The 24,194-nt window shown below is 36.0% G+C and overlaps 1 pseudogene; it reads right to left on the bottom strand.

Moving 5' to 3' along the window:
• Positions 1–3,842: 3,842 nt before the first annotated feature.
• Positions 3,843–24,194, bottom strand: part of LOC141299994 (uncharacterized) — a 28,670-nt pseudogene continuing 8,318 nt past the window's right edge.

Genomic DNA, 24,194 nt, shown 5'->3' with positions numbered 1-24,194 from the left:
GTGCAGCTCCTAAAGAGACAGAAACATGGTGTCGCTTGTCATTAAAGGAATATTTCACCCAAAAATAAAATTGCTGTCATTATTTACTCACTTACATGTTGTTCCAAACCTGTATTAATTTCTTTCTTGTGCTGAACACAAAAAAAGATATTTCGAATAATGTAGGTAACTAAACAGTAGCTAGTCCACATTTGATAGTAGAGGGGAAAATACTATGGAAGTTGACAGCAACTGTTTAGTTACCCACATTCTTCAACATAACGTTTATGTTCAACAGAAGAAAGAAACTAATTCTGGTTTAAAACAACTTGAGAGTGAGTAAATGATGGTGTAAAAATAAAACACTATGACAGAATTGACAGACAGATGACAGAATTTTCAGTTTTGGGTGAACTATTCTTTTAATGTTAATAAAACAAAACAGAGAAAAATCACTCACTGCTCATGACTGATAATCTTTAATACAGTTGCTTTAAAAAATATAATTGATGTATATAGTGTATAGTTTTTTTTTTATTTTATTATTTGTTCATTCATATATAACATTCCCCAAGCCATTTATTACAATATTATTATAGCTGCTTTTCAGTGAAAAACAGGCCTATTTAGTTTATTGACAATATAGACCTGTCCAAAAACGTTTCAGGAGTAAAGTCATAGCAGAAACAGTGTTACAAAATAGCAAAACACGATAAAAAAAGTTACTTTTTCAGATAAATATATTCTTAATCTGAGTTTGACAATTATTCACAAACTACACACAAAATGAGAGAAATATACCCAGTGCAACAGAAAAAATTGTGCAAATAATCTTACTATAAAACTATATAAGAATTAGTTACATAATATAACAACCAAATAGATCGATCTGCTGGCTGTAGTCTGCGGGACTAATTTTACCGGGACATCGCCAAGTGACACGAAAACCTAAATTCCAGTGCTTTATCCGATTTGTACTGCTTTTTCATCCTTGTTTTTGGTTTGTGTTATGTCAAAGGGCTCTGTTGTGAGATTTCTGTGCTTTTTCAAAGAATGCTGTCATGCAAATGTGTTATTTTGAGTTTGTTTTCATGCACGCAAGAAGCACTTTACTTTCACTTTGCGTTTGTTCAGATTTGCACAAAAGACCAAAACCTATGTTTATTGGTTGAATAGATGACAGTTTGAACCAATCTGGGCACAGGGGTGGGACTAAGCATCAACAATCATTCCTGTTGGCTCAGAGGACCGAAATGCATTGGTTTCATCTGACAAATCAGTGCTGAGGAAATGTGATGACCTACGAAGCCACTGAATATCCAAATGAGACTATGTGATACCACTGAAAATGTGGTATCACGAGACTTTTTAAAGCATTCCATTTGGATTAGCGGTTCAAAAGTTATTAAACATTTAAGAACAATATTTATTTTTAGCCGTGTGCGGCTGTCTCGATCTTTGAGGGTTAAAGGGTGAATGAGAATATCTCTCTGTCTGTCATCTCATTTTGTGTGCCAAATACATTTATTTGTATTGTTAAAAATAACTGTATAATATTAACTGTATTATATTAACATAATATTTTAACATTTGTTAGAATTTGTATAATTCAATATTTTAAAGGGGTTCTACTATGCTCTTTTACAAAGTTCTTTTTTTTGTTTTGGGGGTGCACTAGAACATGCTCTCATACTTGGTGGATCAAAAAACGCATTATTTTTCACATAATTTACATTATTACAATGGCTTTCTCCCCAGGCTGGCACAAATGGCTCGATTAGCTCCGGGTTCCACCTTCCGAAAAAAAATAATGTGTTGTGATTGGTCAGCAGTCCCACTGCTTTGCAAATGGTGAACAGCTTAGACAGTATTCAAGACTGCCACGCCCCTTCCCAAAGCAGCAAACTAGATTAAAGTGATTCTTACATTTTAAATATGGATAGAATATGTGTTTTGACCCTCTATACCGCACACGTCAATGGCGGGACTCCAGCACGGATACTGGAGCAGTAATAGGACCCCTTTAACAATGTTTACATGTTTGTCTGGCGTTTTTAATATTCGTAAAGACAAACTGTGCAAATGTATCAGTTAACAGCACTGCTAAACATTTTCTCCTCAAAACTGTTGTTCCCTATCGTCACAAACACGTAACAAAATCTGTCAAGCATACATTTAAGCCATTGTAAGACGTAAAGAAAATGTTTAAATATGTCATTTTGACTATCAAAGATAAGTTGTAAGGGATAAAATTTGTGACAGGCGTCGGTCCCTAGTGGTTAGTGACATATAGCACAACTGTGCTCTGGCCGACCTGGGTTCGAATCTCGACCCAAGGATCTTTGCCGATCCCACTCCAACTCCAATTTTCCCGCATACTGATTACCATTTGTGTACATACCATGGTTAAAGTATGGTAAGTGTTTTTAATTTACCGTGGTTCAACATGGTTTTCCATTAAAGGTGCCATAGAATGCATTGAGAGAATATTTTAAATTGTTCTCTGATATCTACATAGAAGGTATTTGGCATAGGAAAGGGCAAAACATCTCCAGAAATGGTTTTACAGGTCCATTTACAACCCTAGAATTTGCCCCTGGAAAGAAATGCTCTGTTATTTGGAAGCTTCATGAATATTAATGAGCTCTGCTCTGATTGGATGTTTCACAGACCGGCTCAACTCTATAGCTCGCACATGGATACAAATATATATTTAATTAGGAGCTCTAGCCGCTTTTAATATGCGGTTTGTTGAAACTGCTGTTTTGAATCGCCGACATTTTAGTCTCACTGCAGTGATCCATGTGCTCTGTGTAACGTTATAATGCAGAGGGAGTGCTTCTTAGCCTACCACACAAGTTGAGCTGCTCCTCAGTGATTCTCCAGATCTGTAAATCATTCGTCATCATCGGGCAGTTATTTCTCCATCATTCACCATCATCAGCGCAGTCATCTCTCTGTTTATGTGGTAAGTGAAATCCTATGTATAGCAATGTAACAGGCTAGCGCTAGCATTAAGCTAACCGTGTCCCTTCTGTGGCTTGCCTTGTGTTACTGATGTACTGATGTTACGGATGATCGGGCGATGCAAATGTTGGAGGCGTAACTATTAACGATCCCCAAGACTGTTTCGTAACAGTCGCTGTTATGTTGGAATTGACCTATTTTTTGGTGGTCTTTTGCAAATACTAGATTTATATAAGAAGAAGGAAACGATGGTGTTTGAGACTCATGGTATGTCATGTCCATGTACTGAACTGTTATTATTTAACTATGCCAAGGTAAATTCAGTTTTCCATTCTATGGCACCTTTAAACATTTTCGATGTGGTCTACATATTTGCAGCGTGCATCCGTGTTAAGTTGTGTTATGACTATTTATTTCAGAGGCCTCTCCTGTCCATGAGTCTGTTCCAAAGGGCCTCTACTGTTCACGAGTCTGTCCCAGAGGCCTCTCCTGTCCACAAGTCTGTCCTAGAGGCCTCTCCTGACCACAAGTCTGCCCCAGAGTCCTCTCCTGTCCACGAGTCTGTCCTAGAGTCCTCTCCTGTTCATGAATCTGCTCCAGTGCCTCCAAAGGTGGCCGTTTCGTTGCAGAACCTCCTGAGGAGGTGGCGTCCACTGCAGAACATCCCAGGCGGCCCTTTGCTGCAGAACCTCCCGAGGGCTGCTGGCACCACCCTGCCGACCTGCTCTGCCGGTCCACCGTGGCTTCCTACTCTGCCGGCACCATCCAGCCATCCTGCTTTGCCAGCTCCACCATTACTTCCTGCTCCGCCATGTCTCCACTCTCCTCTGGATCTGACCTGGTGGACTTCTGCTCCACGGTTTCACTGTCTGCTTCTGCTCAATGGCCCAGTTCTGCTATTGTTCTACTGTTTGCCTCTGATTTAAGGCCCAGGTCCTCCATTGATTGACAGTCTGCCTTTGCCCCATGGCCCAGGACCTCCATTGTCCCACTGTCTGCCACTCAAATGCTCCATGATCCAGGCCCACCTCTGCTCCATGGTTTAGATCTGCCCTTGCCCTAGGGTCCGCCACTGTTCCAAGATCCATGCCATGACTCATGGTCTTTCCCAGTGTTCCACACTCCATGCCATGATCCAGGTCCTGTTTCTCTTTACAGGCCTGGCCCTCTGTCCCTTGGGTTTTGGGGTTTGTTTGGGCATCTGGAGCCACCTTAAAGGGGAAGGGGGGATATGTCATGCCTGGTTTGGGGGGTTATTTTATGTTCATGTTCTGTCTTTTATTTTGGAGTTTAGTTATGAGATTACCTTGCCCTCTTGTATTCCAGATATTGGGTCCTTACTTCATGTGTCATGTTGTGATTGGTTATTGTCCCGTCATGTGATTATCAGTTCTGTTTGCTCATTGGTTGCTTTAGTCATGTGTCTTTTTCCCCATTGGTTGGTTTTTGTCATGTGACTTGTATTGTTTGATATATATAGCCCTCATGTTGCCATTGTCTTTTGTCAAGTATTAATGTTGTAACTGCTGTCGGTGAGTTGTTTAAGTCAAGTCAAGCCTTTGTATTTTGGATCACTTCTTAATAAAAGCTGCACTTGGGTTCATCTTCAACCTGCCTTTCAATTGCTATGCCCCTGCCATGTAACATAACTGAATATAAAACTTTAGCTATATGACGTGTTATCTTTATTTAGGGATTTTTTTTCGGTGGGACTGGGGCCAAAATGGCTCTTTTTATGTTGACGATTGCAGACCCCTGATCCAAATCAAAAAGGATTTAAAAAAAAAAAAAGTTTGGATTGATCTGTTGCTCAAGAAACTCAAGAAATGTGGATTTTAATTTAATTGGACAGCAATTTAATTACTACATGACCTTCATGTTTGTCAATAATTACCACATGACCTTCATGTTTGTCAAAAAAACAGCAAATTATAAATAAAGCAATTCAGCTTTTTTATACTGTTGTTTTGACAAACACCAATGTTGGGTGGTAATTTAATTGCCATCCGAATCCAAATTAAGAGTTAAGAAGAGAGGAAAAATCCAAAAGATGATTTTTTAATCCTTTTTGACCACTGCCAAGCACCGTATGGTAACTGTTGCACTTTGTGATACATTACTGAAATTACGGAAATACTAGAAAGTATTTACTAAAACAATATTTAATCACCACTCCACTACAGCAAGTGGAAGCTGTTAAGAACAAAAAAGAAGAGAAGAAAAGCACATAAACATTTGAAATAGGCCATTATTATGACAAAAAAATGTATGCAATACAATTTTAAAATATGCATTATATACAATTATATATACAATTATAATCCCTTATAATGCTAATGTGTTTGCTAATATGTTAAACATGAGCATTATTATGACTCATGAATGAGCATGAAATCTGCTCTACCAATCTCTCCTTCTCTTATTCATTCACTATTTCTTTTTCTCTTCAATCTCTCTGATCTTTGATCACTTGATCTTTAAAACTGCTCTGAAGCAGAATCAATGAACAAGATGCTTAGAAGAATCATAATAACAATAATAATATTTCTGAAATATAACATTGAAAGGCTGACAACCTTTAACTGACGGACAAATGATCTGTCATCTATTAATATATAAGAATATTTATTTAGACATTTTAATTTAGACATTTCAAATCATTAAAAGAAAGATTCTCTGCAGTACCTCTGAAGTGAGTGAAGATGGGGGGAGGGGGTTTCTGGGAAACATACTTGTTTTTTGCACCTTTCCCTCAGAGGATACAATAATTAGGCCCCTGGTGAGGGTCCATCACAAAATCATCACAATACAGCAAAACAAATGGATACAGAGATGCAAAACAAACGCATCACAGCTCATAACCAAGACTACACACTCTCTAAGATGTCTCGCCTGGTTGATAGGACATCAACATCAGAGAATGAAAATCTGCTCCAGAAGTGTTAGACCTTGAGAATGAATTAAACTCCTCAGAGTAACCTACCCTTTACTTTACAATCTAAAAAGAATGGTTCTTTATAGGTTCTTTACACAAACAGTTCTATTTAGAAACATCATAAAGAACCATTTTATCCCAAAATTGTTCTATGTGTTGGAGTTTAGGGTTTTTAATTTCAGCCATTTTGCTTTTCCTAATCTGTAACTGTCAAAGCCACCTCATACATTTTCTAGAGCTTAACCATTCAACTGCAGAGACTGTTATGCACACTCTCAACAGGTATGATATCTTTCTTAAAATGTCTATAAATTGTATATTTCAAATTGTATATGAATATGGGACTGCTGATGTAAACTTTGTGTATTTCATATGTACAATAAGCAGAATAATTGCAGCATATGGTTAGAAAGCATGAAGCTTGCGGTGTCAGAATGCCAGTCTATCAGTCAAATCTTTTTATCTTTTTTCCTTTTAACATTGTAAAGGGCTCACATGCTGTCAATTTACAATGGCTACTTCTGGCCTTTCCTAAACATTGTTTTTACTTAAAGAAATGGTAGAGTCTAAACTCAACTGTCTATTTTTACCCAGCTGAAAAACCCTAATGTGGCACTGTTCAGAACCAATTTACTGTGGGGGCCCATGAAATTAATTTTATTTTCCACTAAATCTCTTGTTTTCAATTTATGTTTCTGGATTTTGTGTTTTATGATTTAGTATAAATTTGTCAGATGAAATTAATAAAACTTAACAATTAAAGCAATTTTTGAAGAATTAACAAGTAACACAATTTATAACAAAACAAAAATGTAGTGTCACAAACATTCTGAGTAGTGCAGACACAGAAATCGGTTTCTACTAAAGTGTTCTTCAGATAAAAACACAAAAAAACAGTAGAGCTCTGTTTGTAACGACAGCATTCTCCTCCTGTTACACAAACCTCTTTACTGTCGAAGAGGATGAGATCCCTTTGGAAAATTCAGCGTGACAAGACACTGCGCTCAGGGAGAGTGAACAAAAGGAAAACATGAAAACAAACCTTAACGACTATTAGTGGCCTTTCATTTAGTACAGACATTCTTTACCTCCACCTTCATTAGTCAGAGAGGAAGCCAAAAGAGTCATTAGGAGGTAGTTAAGCGGGTGCTTGCAGCCCTCCAGAGAGCACGCTAATGACAGCCTGAGCTCACCAGAGCCTCCCAGACGCCTGGCTCTACTGTCACCACTGAGTGCAACAGACACACCCTGGGACTTACACACACCTGTACAGTGTAACACAGGTTTCATCTGTTTTACAAAATGCTGAAAACAGTATCACAGACAACAAACATACAAGCAGGTGAATATAATGATACAACATATGACAATCCCACAGCAAAATAACCAAACAGAAAAAAATAGTTTTTTTTATTACATTACATTTATTACATTACGAAGTGTTTTCCTGCAAATATACCTTGATTTCAGACTGTGTGTGTGTATGTATATATAGTTTAACGTAAGGCAGCAACATAAAATGTAAAAACAAAGGAGTATGAATACTTTTGCAAGGACCTATATACAACCCCATGTTGGGACATTTCGTGAAATGCCATAAGAATATATTATCTGTTCATTCTCTTTAACCTTTATTTAATTGACTTAAGTACAAAAAAAAAAAAATCTAATGTTTTCAGTGACCAACTTCTGGCTGCAACACACTCCAAAAAAGTTGGGACAGAGGCAAATAAAAGTAAAAAGGTAATAGAATATCCAAATTAAACTGTTCTGAAACAGTTCACAGTAAGCAGGTGAAATGGAAATAGGTGACGATATCATGTTTGGGTATAAAAGGAGCATTTCAGTCTTTGCGAGCAAACTTGGATCATGTCACATCACTTTGTGCCAAATTTCATGACAAAAGTGTTAAACAAATTAAAAATCACATTTCTTAATAGAAAATCTCAAAGAATATAGGTCTTTCACCAACTACCACACATTATATTGTTAAAGGATTCAGGGAATCTAGAGAAATGTCAGTCTGTGTAGGGCAAGGCAAGACACCTCAGGTGAATGTGCATGACCTCTGAGCCCTCAGATGATATTGCATAAGAATGCATGACCATCATGCTGCAGTGTTAAAGGTGCAATAGGAAAAAGCTAGAAAATGCTAACTTTAGCCTGATAGCACTGAAAGTGAGTGTTCCACCCTCCCTGCAAATCGCCGTCCAAAGCCACGTCCCCTGAACGCATCTACACACACAGACCAGACGACCAGAGACAGCATTACTACAATACATTGTAATACCGAGTTGAAATGTTCATCAGCACACACACCATCACGCCACCTAAAAGCAGTATGACCGTCTCAAATAACTCAGCATTGCATTTGAGCATGAAACTAATCACTGATATGCAGCGCATTCAGCATTTAATACATTTTAATATTCCAACGCATCCCAAGAGTGACTTTATACCAGTAAACTGAAGCCTGTTCTATGACACTACACTATACTATGATATTAATCAGGTATTTTTGAACTTTGAACTTTTGAACTTTCTGTTATGCGCTTTAGAGAGAGAGAGAGGGCGAGCGAGCTCCGTGATGCGTTTTCATGACAGTGCACTGCAAGGAAAGCAGATAGAATTTACTATAGATTTCACATTCTATAAAGTTTTAATTATAATGCTATGCTTATGAAATGCCAGTGAACTTATGCACTAAATTATGCACTTTAGTGAGAGAGAGTTCCCGCCAGGATGCACGCTAAAACACGAGCAAGGAATTTACTACAGGTTTCACATATTCTCATTATAATGCGATGTTTATGGCAGATTTGTGCTATATTTTCATTTACATTATCATGTGATTCATGAAATCACGCATTTCATTCCATGGGATGACGAGCCGTAATGTTTACTTTAGCTGCATTTAGCCGTGTTTAGCTGTGAAACTTGCTAACTAGCACATTATTAAGAAAAGCCATATGCAAAAATGCATAAAAAACCCTTATATGCACTTTTGCTGTGGGTGAAGCTACATCACGAATGATTTGCACGAACATAGACACATATGTAGATTGGGATCAGCGCTTTCCTTTCAAAAACGAAAGTAATGTTAAACCTCTGCGTCTTTCTAGCGACTCAGATGTCGGGAGTAAATGGTGAATGCCATGTTTATTTTTACATCCAACAACAGAACTACTCAATCTGAGACATTCTTGTCTTCCCCTGCACCTAAATCGACACAATGGCGATCGGAGTCAGACTGTTTCAGCTCGGTGAGGGCGGGTCTAAGGTAAGGCGCTCATGTCAATCATGGGAGTGGCTTCTGTCTGTGTGTCGTCACACCAAAAGACACTGAGAATGACCTGATTATAAAAAGGGGATATTACTGAAAGGTTTTTTATCATTGTAGGGTGGTTGTGTACACAAACTGTCAACACACATTAATGTTCAAACAACATGTAACTCACAACATGTAAGTTTTGCATGTTAATATCCCAACACATCCTTATAGATTAAGCAGGTATGCATGTAGCTAACCCAGACATCACTATGTAACTTCGAAGCTATGCATCTCTCTTCTCACGTCAATATTTTGGACTGCATGCTAAACAATTAGAGCTCAGGGTGCCGCCCAAAGTGCTGCTACAACCAATCAAAAAAGAAAAACAAAATTTCACGATCACCGTTTTCATGATCAATCATCGTTGTTACGGCCAAATACTAGAGTTGCAAATCCCTAACATAAAAATGCATCAAGATGATGTCTTTCATGGGAAGTCCATTGCCAGGTCTCATTCTGCATGTGCTACAACAGTGTGGTTTCATAGACACAAACTGAATGTGCGAGACTGGCCTGCCAGCAGTCCAGATCTGTCTTCTATTGAAAATATATATCATGAAAAGGAGAATCAGACAATGACGATCACAGACTGCTGAGCATCTGAAGTTTTAGTATTAGTACCCTCAATTCCCAAACAGTTAAACTAGGGCTGGACAATAATTCGATATCAATATATATCGCAATAGAAATTTTTTCAATAACGGTGATACGATTTTTAAACCCATTTCCGATATTTCGATATACATATATACACATACATACATACATATATACACAAATGTATATATATATATATATATAATTTTATACATTAGCATTTTTGTCACTGAATGACGTTCAGTGCTCAGCCGTCAGAAAGAGCAAAACAGAATTGCGTGATGACGTACATCAAAGACATGCTGCTAGCGCTCAGCAGCAGTAGTTGGTTAAGCTCCGTTGCGGGAAGTTTTTAGCTACAAAATGAGTATCCCTGACTGCAATACAGATGTGGATGAACAAGCTTCCACAAGAAAGAAGGCAGACGAAATAGTTGATAAGAGAGGAAAGACTAATTCAGTGGTGTGGAAGTGGTTCTGCTTTTTAAGTTCGGATAAACTCTGCCATTGGTAAGTTATACACGGTTCATGCAAATACTCGCCATAATATCAGCGCTGCCCGCTTCAAATAGATTTTCAAAAAGGCTTTGACTTCGTTAAATGAACAATCGCGATAGGGCTGGATTAAACTTTAAGAGGCAATGATGTAAATGAATAAATATGCACGCTGCACGTTTCAAAGTCAAAACGCGGCACTGATGTCTTTATACTGTATGAATGTATCTGAAGGGAGCCGACTGTCCTCAGAAAAGTATCGTTGGCATTTTCATTTCATGCCTGATAAAACTGCATTAATGCTGCTTTGTATACAGCCGTTACTAGTAGGGATGCTCATATTGACCGATTAACCGTTAACCGACAGCAAGAATTTTAACCGATTATTACTATCAGTTAAACGGTTTAAAAGGTTTTTTTTCTATTCTTTTTTTTTAACGTTTGCTGCATGGTGAAAGAAATAATGCTATTTGTAAGTTATCTGTTTACTCACGCGCGTGTCGACACGTGCAGTGTGGCTGTACAGACATATTTCGCTTCACATTTAATTAGTAAACAGATGGCAAGTGGTTATTGGGTTATTAGAGAGTGAATCCGTGAGTGAATGTATTCAAATTCTGAATGAATTATAGTCTAGAAAGTGCGCAATAGGCGCTCCCGTTACAATCACTGGAAAGCTATCACTCATCCTAGAGTTCATCGCAATCTCATAAAGTTATTAAAAAGTAATAAAATAACCTTTACACTGCACAATTAATCTCTTATTTATATAATGCCAACACTTTGTTTTAATAAGAGAGTTCGCGAAAGTGTAGAAATCAGCAAAACTGAAACCGGCACTTTGGTTGGTGAGTGGATTGTAACATAGCCTCCTCTGATTGGCCACAGTGATAATCAAATCAACATACATGTCTGTGATTGGCTATTGCTGAATGCTGTAAAACATGCGCTTCTCCACACGCATATGACAGTGGATGGAAGTCCCGAACCGCAAATTGAAAGGGTTTTTGTGATGGTGTTTTTTTCGCGGATCTAAGAGTTAACAGGCAGCGGTCCTGCCTATCCGTACAGCATGTGGACATGTTAAAAACTAGGCACACTGAGGTATTGGCTGGCCTGCTATATATTTTTATGTCCGACGAGAAGAATAAGACCGGTACAGTTCTTCAAAGCGCATAAAAGGATTCAGTGTGTTTTAGTTTTGTCATCTTAATTAGGTAGTTATTTAATTTATACATATTTAGTGTAGGCCTATTTATATTATTCATTTTTTTTTTCATTCAGATTTTCTCTGTTCTCAGAACCGCTGCTGATGCGTGATAATTTAAGTATATGTCAATACAGTTTTTTGTTGTTGCTCTGTATGCTGCTGTTTGCACGTTAAAATAAAACATTTGCTTGTATTTTTAATGTATCATCACAGATACTCGTGCATTCTATTTTTATTTTAAACTAATTTATTATTCTAATTTTATCAGTTAACGGTTAATGTTCAGATAACGAGCAGCGGTTGTCGGTCAGGAAAATTAACCGAAATGAGCATCCCTAGTTACTAGGGAAACCGTAGTATTTCAGCGCTCCTAAAGCGCCACCTAGTGACAGAGAATGAATATGCACGTCCACATTTTCAGCTGGTCAGATTATTTCAAATCTCAACCAATGTTTTTCATGCAGCAAACACAGAGTTGTAAATGTGAAAGAAGTTAATGTGCTTTCTAAAAATCTAAACAATTAAGACAGTTATATTTATGTTTTAAATAAATATAATACATTATATACTTGATTTATTCCTTTTAATTGTATAAAGGCTGAAATGCCATTTTATAAAAAAATTTTGTGAAAAAACTGTATCTGATCTGTAAATCATGTAATTTTATGGCTTAATATGGCTTAATACCGTACATCGTCCAACCCCACTCATACTGTTCATTTTACTTGTGCAGCTCTTTAAAAAGGGTCATAAATTGCCTCAAATTGATATTTAAAAATTCTGCATACACTGTAAATAGTGAAATAAAATTCATTCCTTGATATTTGTTGATATTTGTGTATTGAAAATATTTTTGATTGACATTTAGACTCCTATCTAATTTTCTAAATTTAAGTTGTTGTTTTATTTTTATTTGGGCTAGTTAGAATAATTTTCGGGCTACCAAATCTGAAGAGTACCTGCCCGAAGGGCTACCAGAGGTTTAGAAATTTTGCGAGCCCTGACCTCCTTTCTGGAAGAGGATTAATAATTAGTTGGCCTAGTGGCATAATTTTTATTATGATTTATTTCCCCCTTTTCTGTTCCGGCCAGAGCAATGTGTTTTTGTTGTTGCTCACTCTTTATTTATTTTATTATTTTTGTTTCTTTATCTGAAAACTGCTGAAGCAGTTTGTTTGTTGTTTAAATTTATATGAATAATCAGCCTGCTCTAGTTTAAATATAATATATTATTGTTAAATTATAATATATTATTGTTAATAAACTGAGTCTGAGAGTTTTATTTATGTGATAGTTTATTTCACATTTCTTGTTTGTAAAGGCTAAATAAAAATAAAAAGTGAACCTTATTTTTTTTTTTTTTGTATTGTTTTTATTAAAAATGTTTTTATATAATTTTAATAGGAGGAGCCTGGATGTATTATAGACTTTGCAAATTCAGTTTGCAGACATTTGTAGGTACAGACATCCATTGTGTGTCCTCTGCAGTTTTTTCCTGAGGCTTTTTAATATTGTCCATATCGATATCGGAATTATATCTTATCGACCGAAATTAAGAAATATATCGTGATATAAATTTTTGCCATATCGTCCAGCCCTAAGTTAAACATTGTAATTAAAAGGAAAGTTGATGTGGCAGTGTTAAACATTTACAAAATAAAATTAAAAGTCTTCTCTTTGTACTTTAGTCAATTAAATCAAGTTTAAAGAGAATGAACAGATAACATATTCTTGATTTTATAGCATTTCACGAAAAAAATGACTTAATTAAAACATACGTTTAATAAAAAGGAAAAACTGTGAAAGTTTTCATTGATGCAACAAGCTTTCTACATCTGCATTTGACTCCTCAACTCTTCACCTTCACAAGTTCTTATTTTACATGTTCACAAGTTCTGTCAGGTTAAATGGAGCCAACAGACATTTTCAGGTTTCTCCAAAAATGTTCTACTGGGTTCAAGCCCAGGCTCTGGCTGGGACACTTAAGGACATTAAGAAAGTGGTCCATAAGTCACTCTTGCATTGTGTTAGCTGTGTCCTTAGGTAGGGTTGTGCAATTAATCGAAATTCAGTTTTGATTTTGATTTCAGCTTCAAACGATCATGAAAATACAGTAATCGAGATGAAACAATTATTGCACCCAATTCCGCCCCCTTTCCAGTCGTGCGCTATCGCTTCTCCATAAAAGCCTAATTTCACATGCAAATCAGCAAAATCATGTAACGTGACTTATAAAATGGGACATGCTTGATTTATTAATATTTCTTTGATGTTGTGTTTTTAAAAGCGAGAAAGAGAACTTGCGCTGTTCTGTGTTTACGCTCAGAGACGGAGCAGAAAAATATTTCAACAAAAAACAAAAATATTTCAAAATGAGGCGCTTGGTGATTATTCAAGTAAACCCTTGTCAGTTATGTCTTAAATGATCATAAACAGTTGAGAATGAAAATATGTGTGTAACAGTATATTGGATCCGTGTGGCTCTTAAAGCAGCAACAAATAACATTCCTTAATATTAATAAACCGTAAAAATACAAACTGCTCTTGAATGAAGGATTTTTGTAGTTTTAATTAGAAACAAAGCATGTTTAATTCTTAGTGAAGACGCTGTTTTATTTTACATTTAAATAATTACATTCAATTTCTGTAGTAGGCTGTTAGACTACTTTAGACTTACCAAAAAAGCAGTTGTTGTTTTTTTTCTTTCTTTTTTCTGTTTTATTGCTATCTTTAAATTAATCACTAATATAAAATTTTGGACCAAGTAATAATCATGTTAAATAATCGTGATTACAATATTTTTCCGTGATCATTTTTACCATAATCGAGCAGCCCTATACCTAGGGCATTGTCCTGTTGCAAGGTGAACCTCCTGCCAAGGTTCTGAATGCTCTGGTCTAGGTTTTCTAGGCTATCCCTGTATTGTGCTGCGTTGAGCTTTGCTTCCTGGTGATGCCTGGTTTCCTCCATACATGTTGCTTGGAAATGAGGTGAGTTCTTTAGGTGTTTTTTTTTTTTTTTTTTTTTTTTTTTTTTATTATATATATATATTATTTATTTATTTATTTATTTTTTATTTATTTATTTATTTTTCCCCCCACAAATTCCAAGTTGGTTTTCATGTGTTCTTTACTCTTTACTGAGGAGAGGGTTGAGCCTGGCCACTTTGCGATAAAGCACCAATCGGTGGAGTGTTGCAGGGATTTTCTTTTAGTCTTTGTCTTGACACAATCCTGTCTTTGGGGTGTTCTTTTAACCTCATGGCTTGGTTTTGCCTGATATGCATGTTCATCTGTTAGATCTTTTATTTAGAGGTGTGTGCCTTTCCAAATCATACCCATTCAACTGAATTTCCCACAGGTTAACTCTACACTTGAAGTGTAGTACCATCTACAAGCAATATTGAAATGCTTCTGAGATAAATTTCAAGTGTCTCAGAAAAGTGTTAGAATACTTGCAATGTAATTTTTTTTATTATTTGTCATTATTTTTAATTAATTTGCAAAGTTCCCAAATCAGTTTCTTTATGCTTTGCCATTAGCAAAATGAGAGAGCTTAAAGAGGAAGATGCTATTTATGTAGCACAGCTTGAGTCAGGGCTGAGGTGCAGATGGAGCTGGATAAAGGTTGAGGCCAAAACAGAGGTGAGGGAAGTCCAGCACAGGTTCCCACTATCACATAATTGTAAATGAAAAAAATACAGCAAGGTGTCGCTCATGTCCCCAAAAGCACAATGAATTGTTGTCAATATATATATGTTTTTTACTTGAAGCAAATGTTGTCTTTTCCCCTTTTTAACATTATTTTTAGAGTGCATCCGAATGCTTTATTTGCATGTCAAAATCCCTAATATATATATATATATATATATATATATATATATATACACACATACACACACATACATATATACAGTGCACAGCATAAATGAGTACACCCCTTGATTAAATATAAAATATGTATTTTCTTAATGATCACTATTATAAGGCAAAATTGAAATTTATTAAACATATGCTTAATAAAAACCGACAAATACATGCCATTAATATCTGGAAAATAAGTAACTTAGCCAATTTGTTTAAATGAGGGATTGCAGAAATGAATACACCCTAGATTTAATTCAACAAAGTGTAATATTATAGTACTTAATATGTTCTCCATAACTCTAAGTACACTGCTCTGACCCTTCTTGGCACTGAGTGTACAAGTTCATGACAAAGTTTTACATCTGTCCTGTTTAACTTCTGGAGGACGACCTCCTTAAATGCCTTGGTCTTTGACGGGGAGTGTTGCTCAGCTCGTCTCTACAGAATCCCCCACAGATGCTTAAGAGCATTAAGATTTTGTTTAAGATCAGTTTCAGTATTTTGCATTACATCACACAGTGGTGTGTGAATTCATGACATCACACCTTCAGCACTCATAAATCCATATAGAAGAGCTTTACTACCACTGAACATCACTGTGGGAACCAAGCACTTCTCACTGTACTCCTCCTCTAGCAACACCATAACATTTTGAATGCTGTTAGATCCGAAATGATTGACTTGGTTTCATGAGACCAGAGTATGGATTCCCATTAATCTATATTTTGTAAATATGGGACTTAGAAAAAGTTTAATGAGTTTATTGTGCTTTAGCTACAGTAGGTAGTTCTGGTGTGAATAAACAACCATGCATGTCACTTCTGCAGGCTGCATCTCACTCTGTCAGTTAAATTGTCATCCTTTTCAAAGCTTTTGCTGGCTCTGAACACTTTCTTGTCACTAAATGAAAGCTTAAAGTGAAGACCTAATTATTTCATATTTTTCTCAAGTCCATTGTTTTTGAATTTCTGTGTTACTTTTGATATTTTTTCACACAAAAAACACTAATTTGGTATTCCTCATATCATTGTCCTCTTTTATGATAAGAAATACATATCCTGATAGTTCTCTCTCAAGTTGTTTTATTGTTGTCAACATTAAGTCTGAGTATGATTCAGTGGGCTATATAACACATTTAATTGTCAATAAATTACAGTTTTGGTTCAACATACTTACCTGTTGATCAAAACTTGCCTTAAAGTTACACCAGAATTATTTATTTAGTTTTATTTAGTTACTTTCAGGAGGGTGTACTCATTTTTTGTAACATAAATGTTATCACTTTGATAAGAAAAAAAAAATTCCTGAATAATTTTAACATTCTTCTTTGGTAACTGATCAAGCAGACCTGCTAAAATATTATATCTCTAAAAGAACCCTAACACATCTTCTAAGTAAAGAGAAATTGCTGAATTTATTAAGTTTCAGAGGGGGGCACTCATTTATGTTGTGCACTGTATATACTGTATATATATATATATATATATATATATATATATATATAGTTGCAATCGAAATTATTCAACCCCCTTGACCTGCAAGACATTTTGCTGCAGAGAACACAATTTTGTAAAAGCAACTCAACAAAAGCATCAGTACACTATTCGAGAAATGTATAAATACACATTTGAGTCATTCTGAAAACGGAAGCTGATGAATAATAAAAAAAAAATCAAATTGGCTCTAAATGTTCATGTTCAAAATTATTCAACCCCTAAAAGTCATTTGGTGCAGAATCTTTTATTCTTTAAAACCCCCAATAAACGCTGTCTGTAAGTGCTTTGAAGCTTCTATCAACTCTCTACTGCAATCTTGGCCCATTCCTCGCCTGAAAAAGCTTTCAGATCACTCATAATCTTTAGTTTTCACTTTGCCACTTTCTTTCTTCAAATTCAACCAAATATTTTCAACGAGAATTAAATCTGGAGACTGAACAGGCCACTCAAGTACATTCAATGTCTGATCCTTGAACCAAGCATAAATTTTTGGATGTATACTTTGGGATGATGGCCCTTCAGGAAAGTCCACTGATCATCAGCTTTAGTCTTTGCACCAAAGGCATCACAATTCTGCTACAATATATATATATATATATTAGGGCCGGGACTCGATTAAAAATTTTAATCTAATTAATTAGAGGCTTTGTAATTAATTAATCGAAATTAATCGCATTTTAATCGCATGTAAATATTTGACCTGAGAACAGTGAGAATTAAGATTTTTACATGGATTTTTAGTATACCATTGAATAATGACTGAATACATAAGCTTAAGCAACAAAATATTGTTTATTTTTGTTCAACCAAGTCCAACAGACCAGTACAATATTGCCATTAAAAGTGTAGCAAGAGGCACGTTCTTTAACGAGTCTTTCATTCCGAGAACTCTGCTCTTGTGTTTGCTTAATTATGCATTTAAACTTTAATGACCAAACCTATCATTATAAATGTTGCTGCACATGGAATATAACGCGGATAACATTTAAAAAATAGTTTTTATCAGGTTACACACTGATTATTTATCACTCAAACCCCTTTCTCTACCTGTCCGTTGGTCGCGTATATCCTCCATGTTTGTAGTTTTTTAACACTTTTCATGCGTGTTTGTAGTTCTAATCGAATCCTCGTTTACGGCGCAGTGTGTTGCGGGCAATATTAGCAGTTAAGAGTGTGCATTGATCGTTAAGTAGTAGACCATCCGGGAATCTTTGGAATACTTTTTAAACATACTACGATTTGGGACATACAATACTATTTAGGACGGACGTCTTTGGCTTGTCTGAACGCTAGTTTGTGCTCCAGTATAATCAGTCCGCCGAATCTCATCTAGTGAGAAACGTTCCGCGGTGCAAAACGACGTATTGCGATTAAAATGCGTTAAAAAATTTTAACGCGTTATTTTTGTGTAATTAATTAATCTAAATTAACGCGTTAAAGTCCCGGCCCTAATATATATATATATATATATTTTTTTTTTTACAACAATCAATCTGTTCATATCCCTCCCTAATGTTGCTAACTTCTTTTTCCAATGAAGACGATTTGGACAACATGAAGGTGACACCTGCAAGAAGTGGCTCGGACTCTGAGACACATAAAGTCCCTCCAAGCAAGATTACCATGAACCGTATTTTGGAAAATTAGTATTAAGTATTGACACTTCAAGAAAAACTGCAAATGGAAAAGCAGAAACTGTAATTAAAGAAAATTAAACTGAAGTTGGAGCTTAAAAAAAAACTTCTCACTGACCACTGTCCAAGATTCAATTAATCCATTCATTGTATTCAATAATTTCTAATTATCCTGTTGACTTTACTTGTTTAATGTAGTTGCATTCATGATTACTGTCTAAAATTCATTTAACTTGCATGTGCAATTTAAATTATAATATTTGCATACTACTTTTTCAGTTGTTTTTACTAATCTTCTCAATTATATTATATATTGATTTGATGAATAAATCATATTCTGCAGCAAGTACATATCAGAATAGTCATTTTGTCAGTTTTCTCAGTCAATAAGTAACGGTTTTCTACAACAACGCCCAGGTCTGCATTTCCCAAAAGCATCATAAGCCTAAACTGATCACAGAGAAAATTGCTGGCAATGGCTTCTATCTATTTACACATACAATGCTTTTGGGAGACGTAGACCAGATTTATCTTCATCTTCACAGCTGGTTCTTCAAGCATCTGGTCTTCCTCCAGGTCTGGGAGTGCAAGAGCTCAATTAAAAGGAGAATTATCTTTAGCTCATTTTCAATTAAAGTAACTGTGGGAAATATAGCCAGACCTTTAAATTACAGTTCAAGTGTGTTTATTACGTTGCCATGTTGTGTGTTTGCACAGATTATGCTTCTTGTTGAGTCTCTCTATGATTCATTTATTTTTCATGGCAGGATAGGATCAAATTTTATGACAGCTTTCCTGAAAATGAAGTGGATTTATATATGTGAAGATGAGAATGAAAAGCAATCCGCTGTTGATATTTCTGCGCTCTCAGCTGACTCAGTCTGGAGCTTTTATTAAACCCATCTATCAAGTTTTCAGAGAATCACACACTAACTGAGACTGTTAGCAATCATGTGGCAATAATGTGCTTGATGCCACTAAAGTAACGCCCATGATCCTCAGAGACCTGAACCCAGCTCAGATTCACTTCGCAAAACTGTGTATGTGTGTGCCTTCAGTTCAGTGTAATAAAGTGCAGTGAGGCTGTCCGTTTTATAATTTATCTTCATTCCCCTGCCACACAGGGCACAAGGGTCACACGGGTCACTACATCTGTGGCCAAACATGAAAGACTAATATTAACTTCCTATGGTGAGAAGAGAGCAGATCTGACTCTCTTTCTTTCTCACACATACGCGCTCGCACACACTTAGACAGACATTGATATTTACTAAACCTAAACCTTCTGACAGTATCAGATTCATCAAAGCATGATTTATGGGTCTGTCAGATGATCGCGCCATGTGTGCTGTTTGTTACTTCAAAAACATGACACTTCTCACAATATATTTTGTATGTATGTGTGTGCGTGTGTGTGTACGTGTAGATGAGTGTATGTCTCCTTTAGGGATGGAAAGTGGTGAGATAACAGAAGAAAGGATAACTGCGTCATCACAGTATAATCCCAGCTGGTCTCCACTGCGCTCCAGACTGAATTTCCCTGAAAATGGTTGGACGCCGTCAGAGGATTCTGCTCGGGAGTGGATACAGGTATATACAAACACACACACACACACACACACACACACACACACACACACACACACACACACATTCATTCTCTAATATTATAGGGAAAAACTGTTTCATTATACCAAACAAGATGACCTTTATACATGTAAAGTCACATATGCACACTCAAATGTGGACAAAATATTTGAAAAATAACTGAAGTTGTATGAAAAGGAAAACTGGAGATGCTGGACATTCATAAGTGGGTACTGGTGTTTGGCCTAAAAGCGTTTACATTTAAAGGGACAGTACACCCAAAAGTGATAGTATACCGAGTATCGCACTGAAAGCATTTGTTTTAAACCATAGAACAGATAGCATGCTTTGCTCGAACTTTTGTCATGGCGTTGGAACTGGTACACCTTTGTTGCTTGGGAAAACAAATTTATTATGTCACTGGGGGAGCGAAATCTGAGCGGCTCATTTTTTCACGTTTGCAGAAAAAAGGCTTACCAAAACAAAGTTACTGAGCTGTCCTTTTTCACATTTTCTGGGTTAATAGATACACTGGGGACCCGATTATAGAACTAAAATTTGGAAAAAGTCAGATATCCATAATATGTCACCTTTAATATCATGTACAGTTGAAGTCAAAAGTTTACATACACCTTGCAGAATCTACAAAATGTTAATTATTTTAGCAAAATAAGACGGCTCATACAAAAAAATTTTATTTAGTACGGACCTGAATGAGATATTTCACATAAAAGATGCTTACATATAGTCCACAAGAGAAAATAATAGTTGAATTTATAAAAATGACCCTGTTCGATAGTTTACAAAAACTTGATTCTTAATACTGTGTTGTTACCTGAATGATCCACAGCTGTTTTTTTGTTTAGTGATAGTTGTTTATGAATCTTTTGTTTGTCCTAAACAGTTAAACTGTCTGCTGTTCTTCAGGAAAATCCCACAAACTACTTTTTGTTAGTTTGTTTAGTGATAGTTGTTCATGAGTTTGAACCTTCTGTAATAGTTGCATGAATCTCAAAATCATACAGTTATTGTTAGAAAAGGTTCAAATACACAAAAATGCTGAAAAACCAAAGAACTTGTGGGAGCTGAAGGATTTTTCTGAAGAACAGCAGGCAGTTTAACTGTTCAGGACAAACAAGGGACTCATGAACAACTATCACTAAACAAAAAAGAAACTGTGGATCATTTAGGTTAAAACACAGTATTAAAAATCAAGTGTATGTAAACTTTTGATCGGGTTAATTTTTATAAAGTCAACTATTATTTTCTCTTGAGGACTATATGTAAATGTCTTTTATGTGAAATAAAAAATCTCTCTTATTTTGGTAAAATAACATTTTGCAGATTTGTATGTTGTTTTGATTTAATATCTAATCTGTAGACATATAGGTGATAAATGTTAAACCTGCAATAGCACTTGAGTCGGACATACTCACACATAGACAGAAGGAAAGGGTTTTCCTGGCTCTTTGTTTTTACAAAGATTTTGACTGACGTGTTGTCATTCTCACAGCAGTACACGCAGGAAGGGTTTCCTCTCTGAAAGAGGACAACCGTAGACGGCGCTTGCACTAACAGTAGGCCAGCGTTTTCTGACGTTACCAGGAAAACAGAAACACATCTGGACAACACATTTCATTCTGACACAGACAGAGAGAAAGAAAGAGGTCATTCCTCCAAATCTGATCACGAGGTTCTAGCACAGATTTCTTTTTAGCAGCAGGAGTTGAACTAGTGAACTTGTTTTCAAAGGTCACTGCTTTCCGCTGAGAATGAGTGTAAGATTTTAACCATTAAGGATATGGAGTTATATGTCTGATATTTAAGACTATAATTACGTCTATAGAAATGTAAATCCCTGAAGTCTGGTATGCAAATATAAAGTACATTTGTACAGCAGATGTAAGTTTTTATAGAGAATGTAATCTGGATGTGTTTTATTGAAGATTGTACTGCTCATCCAGGTGGTTTTATCACTAGTACAATGGTTAAATTTTCTAGTTACCATTTCTTTTATTGCTGCACATAACTGTGTATACATATATACTTTAAAAGTTCAAGGGTCAGTGAGATCAAAGCTAAAAATACAGTAAAAACTCTAACATTGTAAAATATTTTTAAAAACGGAATTTATTCCAAATGTTTAAAATGTGTCTTCAGTGTCACGTGATCTTTTAGAAATCATTCTAATATGCTGATTTGCTGCTCCAAAAACTATCTTCTTGTTATTATTGATGCTGTAAACAGTTGCATGATATTCCATGGAAACTGCAATTTATTTTTTCAGGATTATTTGATAGGAAGTTCCCAAAAAACAGCATTTATTTGAAATTGATATCTCTTGTAACATTATAAATTCCTGTAAAATCTTGGAATCCACTCATAAAAACAGAGTATACTGTATAATTTACCAAATTTTAGATGAATCAATCAAATAGGTCAGTAAACTTGAATCAAAATAAAATACGGACTAATGTCTGTGAATATAAAGCCACAAAAACGCTGGTTTAACTTGAAGAAATTGTGACAGAAATATATTTCTTCATGTAATCATAGTACTACTAGTAATTTTAAATTATAATTTTTGAGGAATAATTATCTAATTCATAAAATCAGTTTATGAGATGGTTTTGATTATTAAAATTGAATAAAACTTAAAATGGAATCCAGAAAATTAATGAAAAATACAGAATTTTGCTGTTAAAATGTTTTTTTGTTTTTTTTTAATTTAGACATTAAAACAGAAAACAGAGTGTAGAAAAATTAAGATGGAAAAAAAACGGAATCCAGAAAAAAAAAACTTAATTAATTAGTTATTAGTTTGAGTAAACTATCTGGGTTTTAAACTTAACACTCAGACAGGTGGTCGGTTGCATATAATAACCGCTAGTTGGTCAGACTAGCTCTTAAGGCAAAGTTCATGAAACTGGTCACAGGTCTTAAGAATGGCTCATTTCTGTTTGAGTCATTACCCTGTTGGAAAGAAGCTCAACGAATGTGTGAATCGAGGTAAAACTACCATGGCAAACTATCTGGCAAGCAATATCAAATCTTTTTTTCAGAGATGGCTCCATTTTCACTTCTTTCTCTCTAAAACCATCTGTCTTTCCTGTCCAAATTCTTCATATTCCTGCCTTTGAACAAGTGATCCTTGTCCCGGGGCATTTTTGAATCACACTATGTCTTGTCTTTTGGCCTCAGCCTGGAAACTATCCTAAGAAAGCAAAGGAATCATAAGGGTCAGTAGAGTACCGTCTTCCTTTTTCCTTATGTCTCTTCCCTTTCCTGCTTAAGTTCTCTATTTCTCTCTCTCTCACACACCCACCAATATCCTGTTTTCTGCAAAAAGTGTCCATGTTTGTCTTTAGATCCTGGCATTTGAGGGCCTCTGCTTCTGTCCTGCTATTGTTCCCTCGTTAAAGGTTGTTAACACTTGTTGATCTTGTTAGCGGCGACCGGCTCCAGTTGGCAGCTCTGCCACTTCTGATATGGCACAATATTGAAAAGCAATTAGCCTCATAATACCTTCCTGTTCAGAGAGAGAGAGAGAGAGAGAGAGAGAAAAGGAGAGAGACAGGGATGGCAGCAGTGTGGTTTTGGTGCATCTGCTCACTGAGACTTGGGTGGAAACCAGTGGGAGAGAGATGTGAACTTTTGTGCCAGGAATGTTTGTATTGAGCCAAACTCTCTCAATAGGCTATTTATGCACACTTCTGTTGCGTCAGTTGAGTTTAATTTATCTCGAGAGTCACGCACACACTCGAGGGACAGACAATAACTGACATGCTAGATTTATAAGGCAGGAATTGCTCCACGACAACATGATTTGTTGTTCCGACCCGGGTCTTTGACCGCGTTTTAGTGTTATGTGGTCATTGTTACTGTAAGGTTATTGGAGGTCTCCAGACCCTTAGAACAGACTTCTTGTAATACTTGAGGAGGGAAGGAAATGGAGATTCTCGGAACGTGAAACACAATATAAGACTATGATAGATGCTTCAGAAATTCTGAGTGTGTTTCATTGGCCAGTTATTGTTATGAGCGTAAGTGATTCAAATTACGAGTAATGAACTGGTTAATATGAACAAGCGGCTGCCA

This window comes from Garra rufa, chromosome 24 (assembly GCF_049309525.1).
Source record: "Garra rufa chromosome 24, GarRuf1.0, whole genome shotgun sequence".
NCBI lineage: Eukaryota > Metazoa > Chordata > Actinopteri > Cypriniformes > Cyprinidae > Garra > Garra rufa.
The sequence above is the reverse complement of the archived record's forward strand: the minus strand, read 5'-3'. Positions and strand labels throughout refer to the sequence as shown.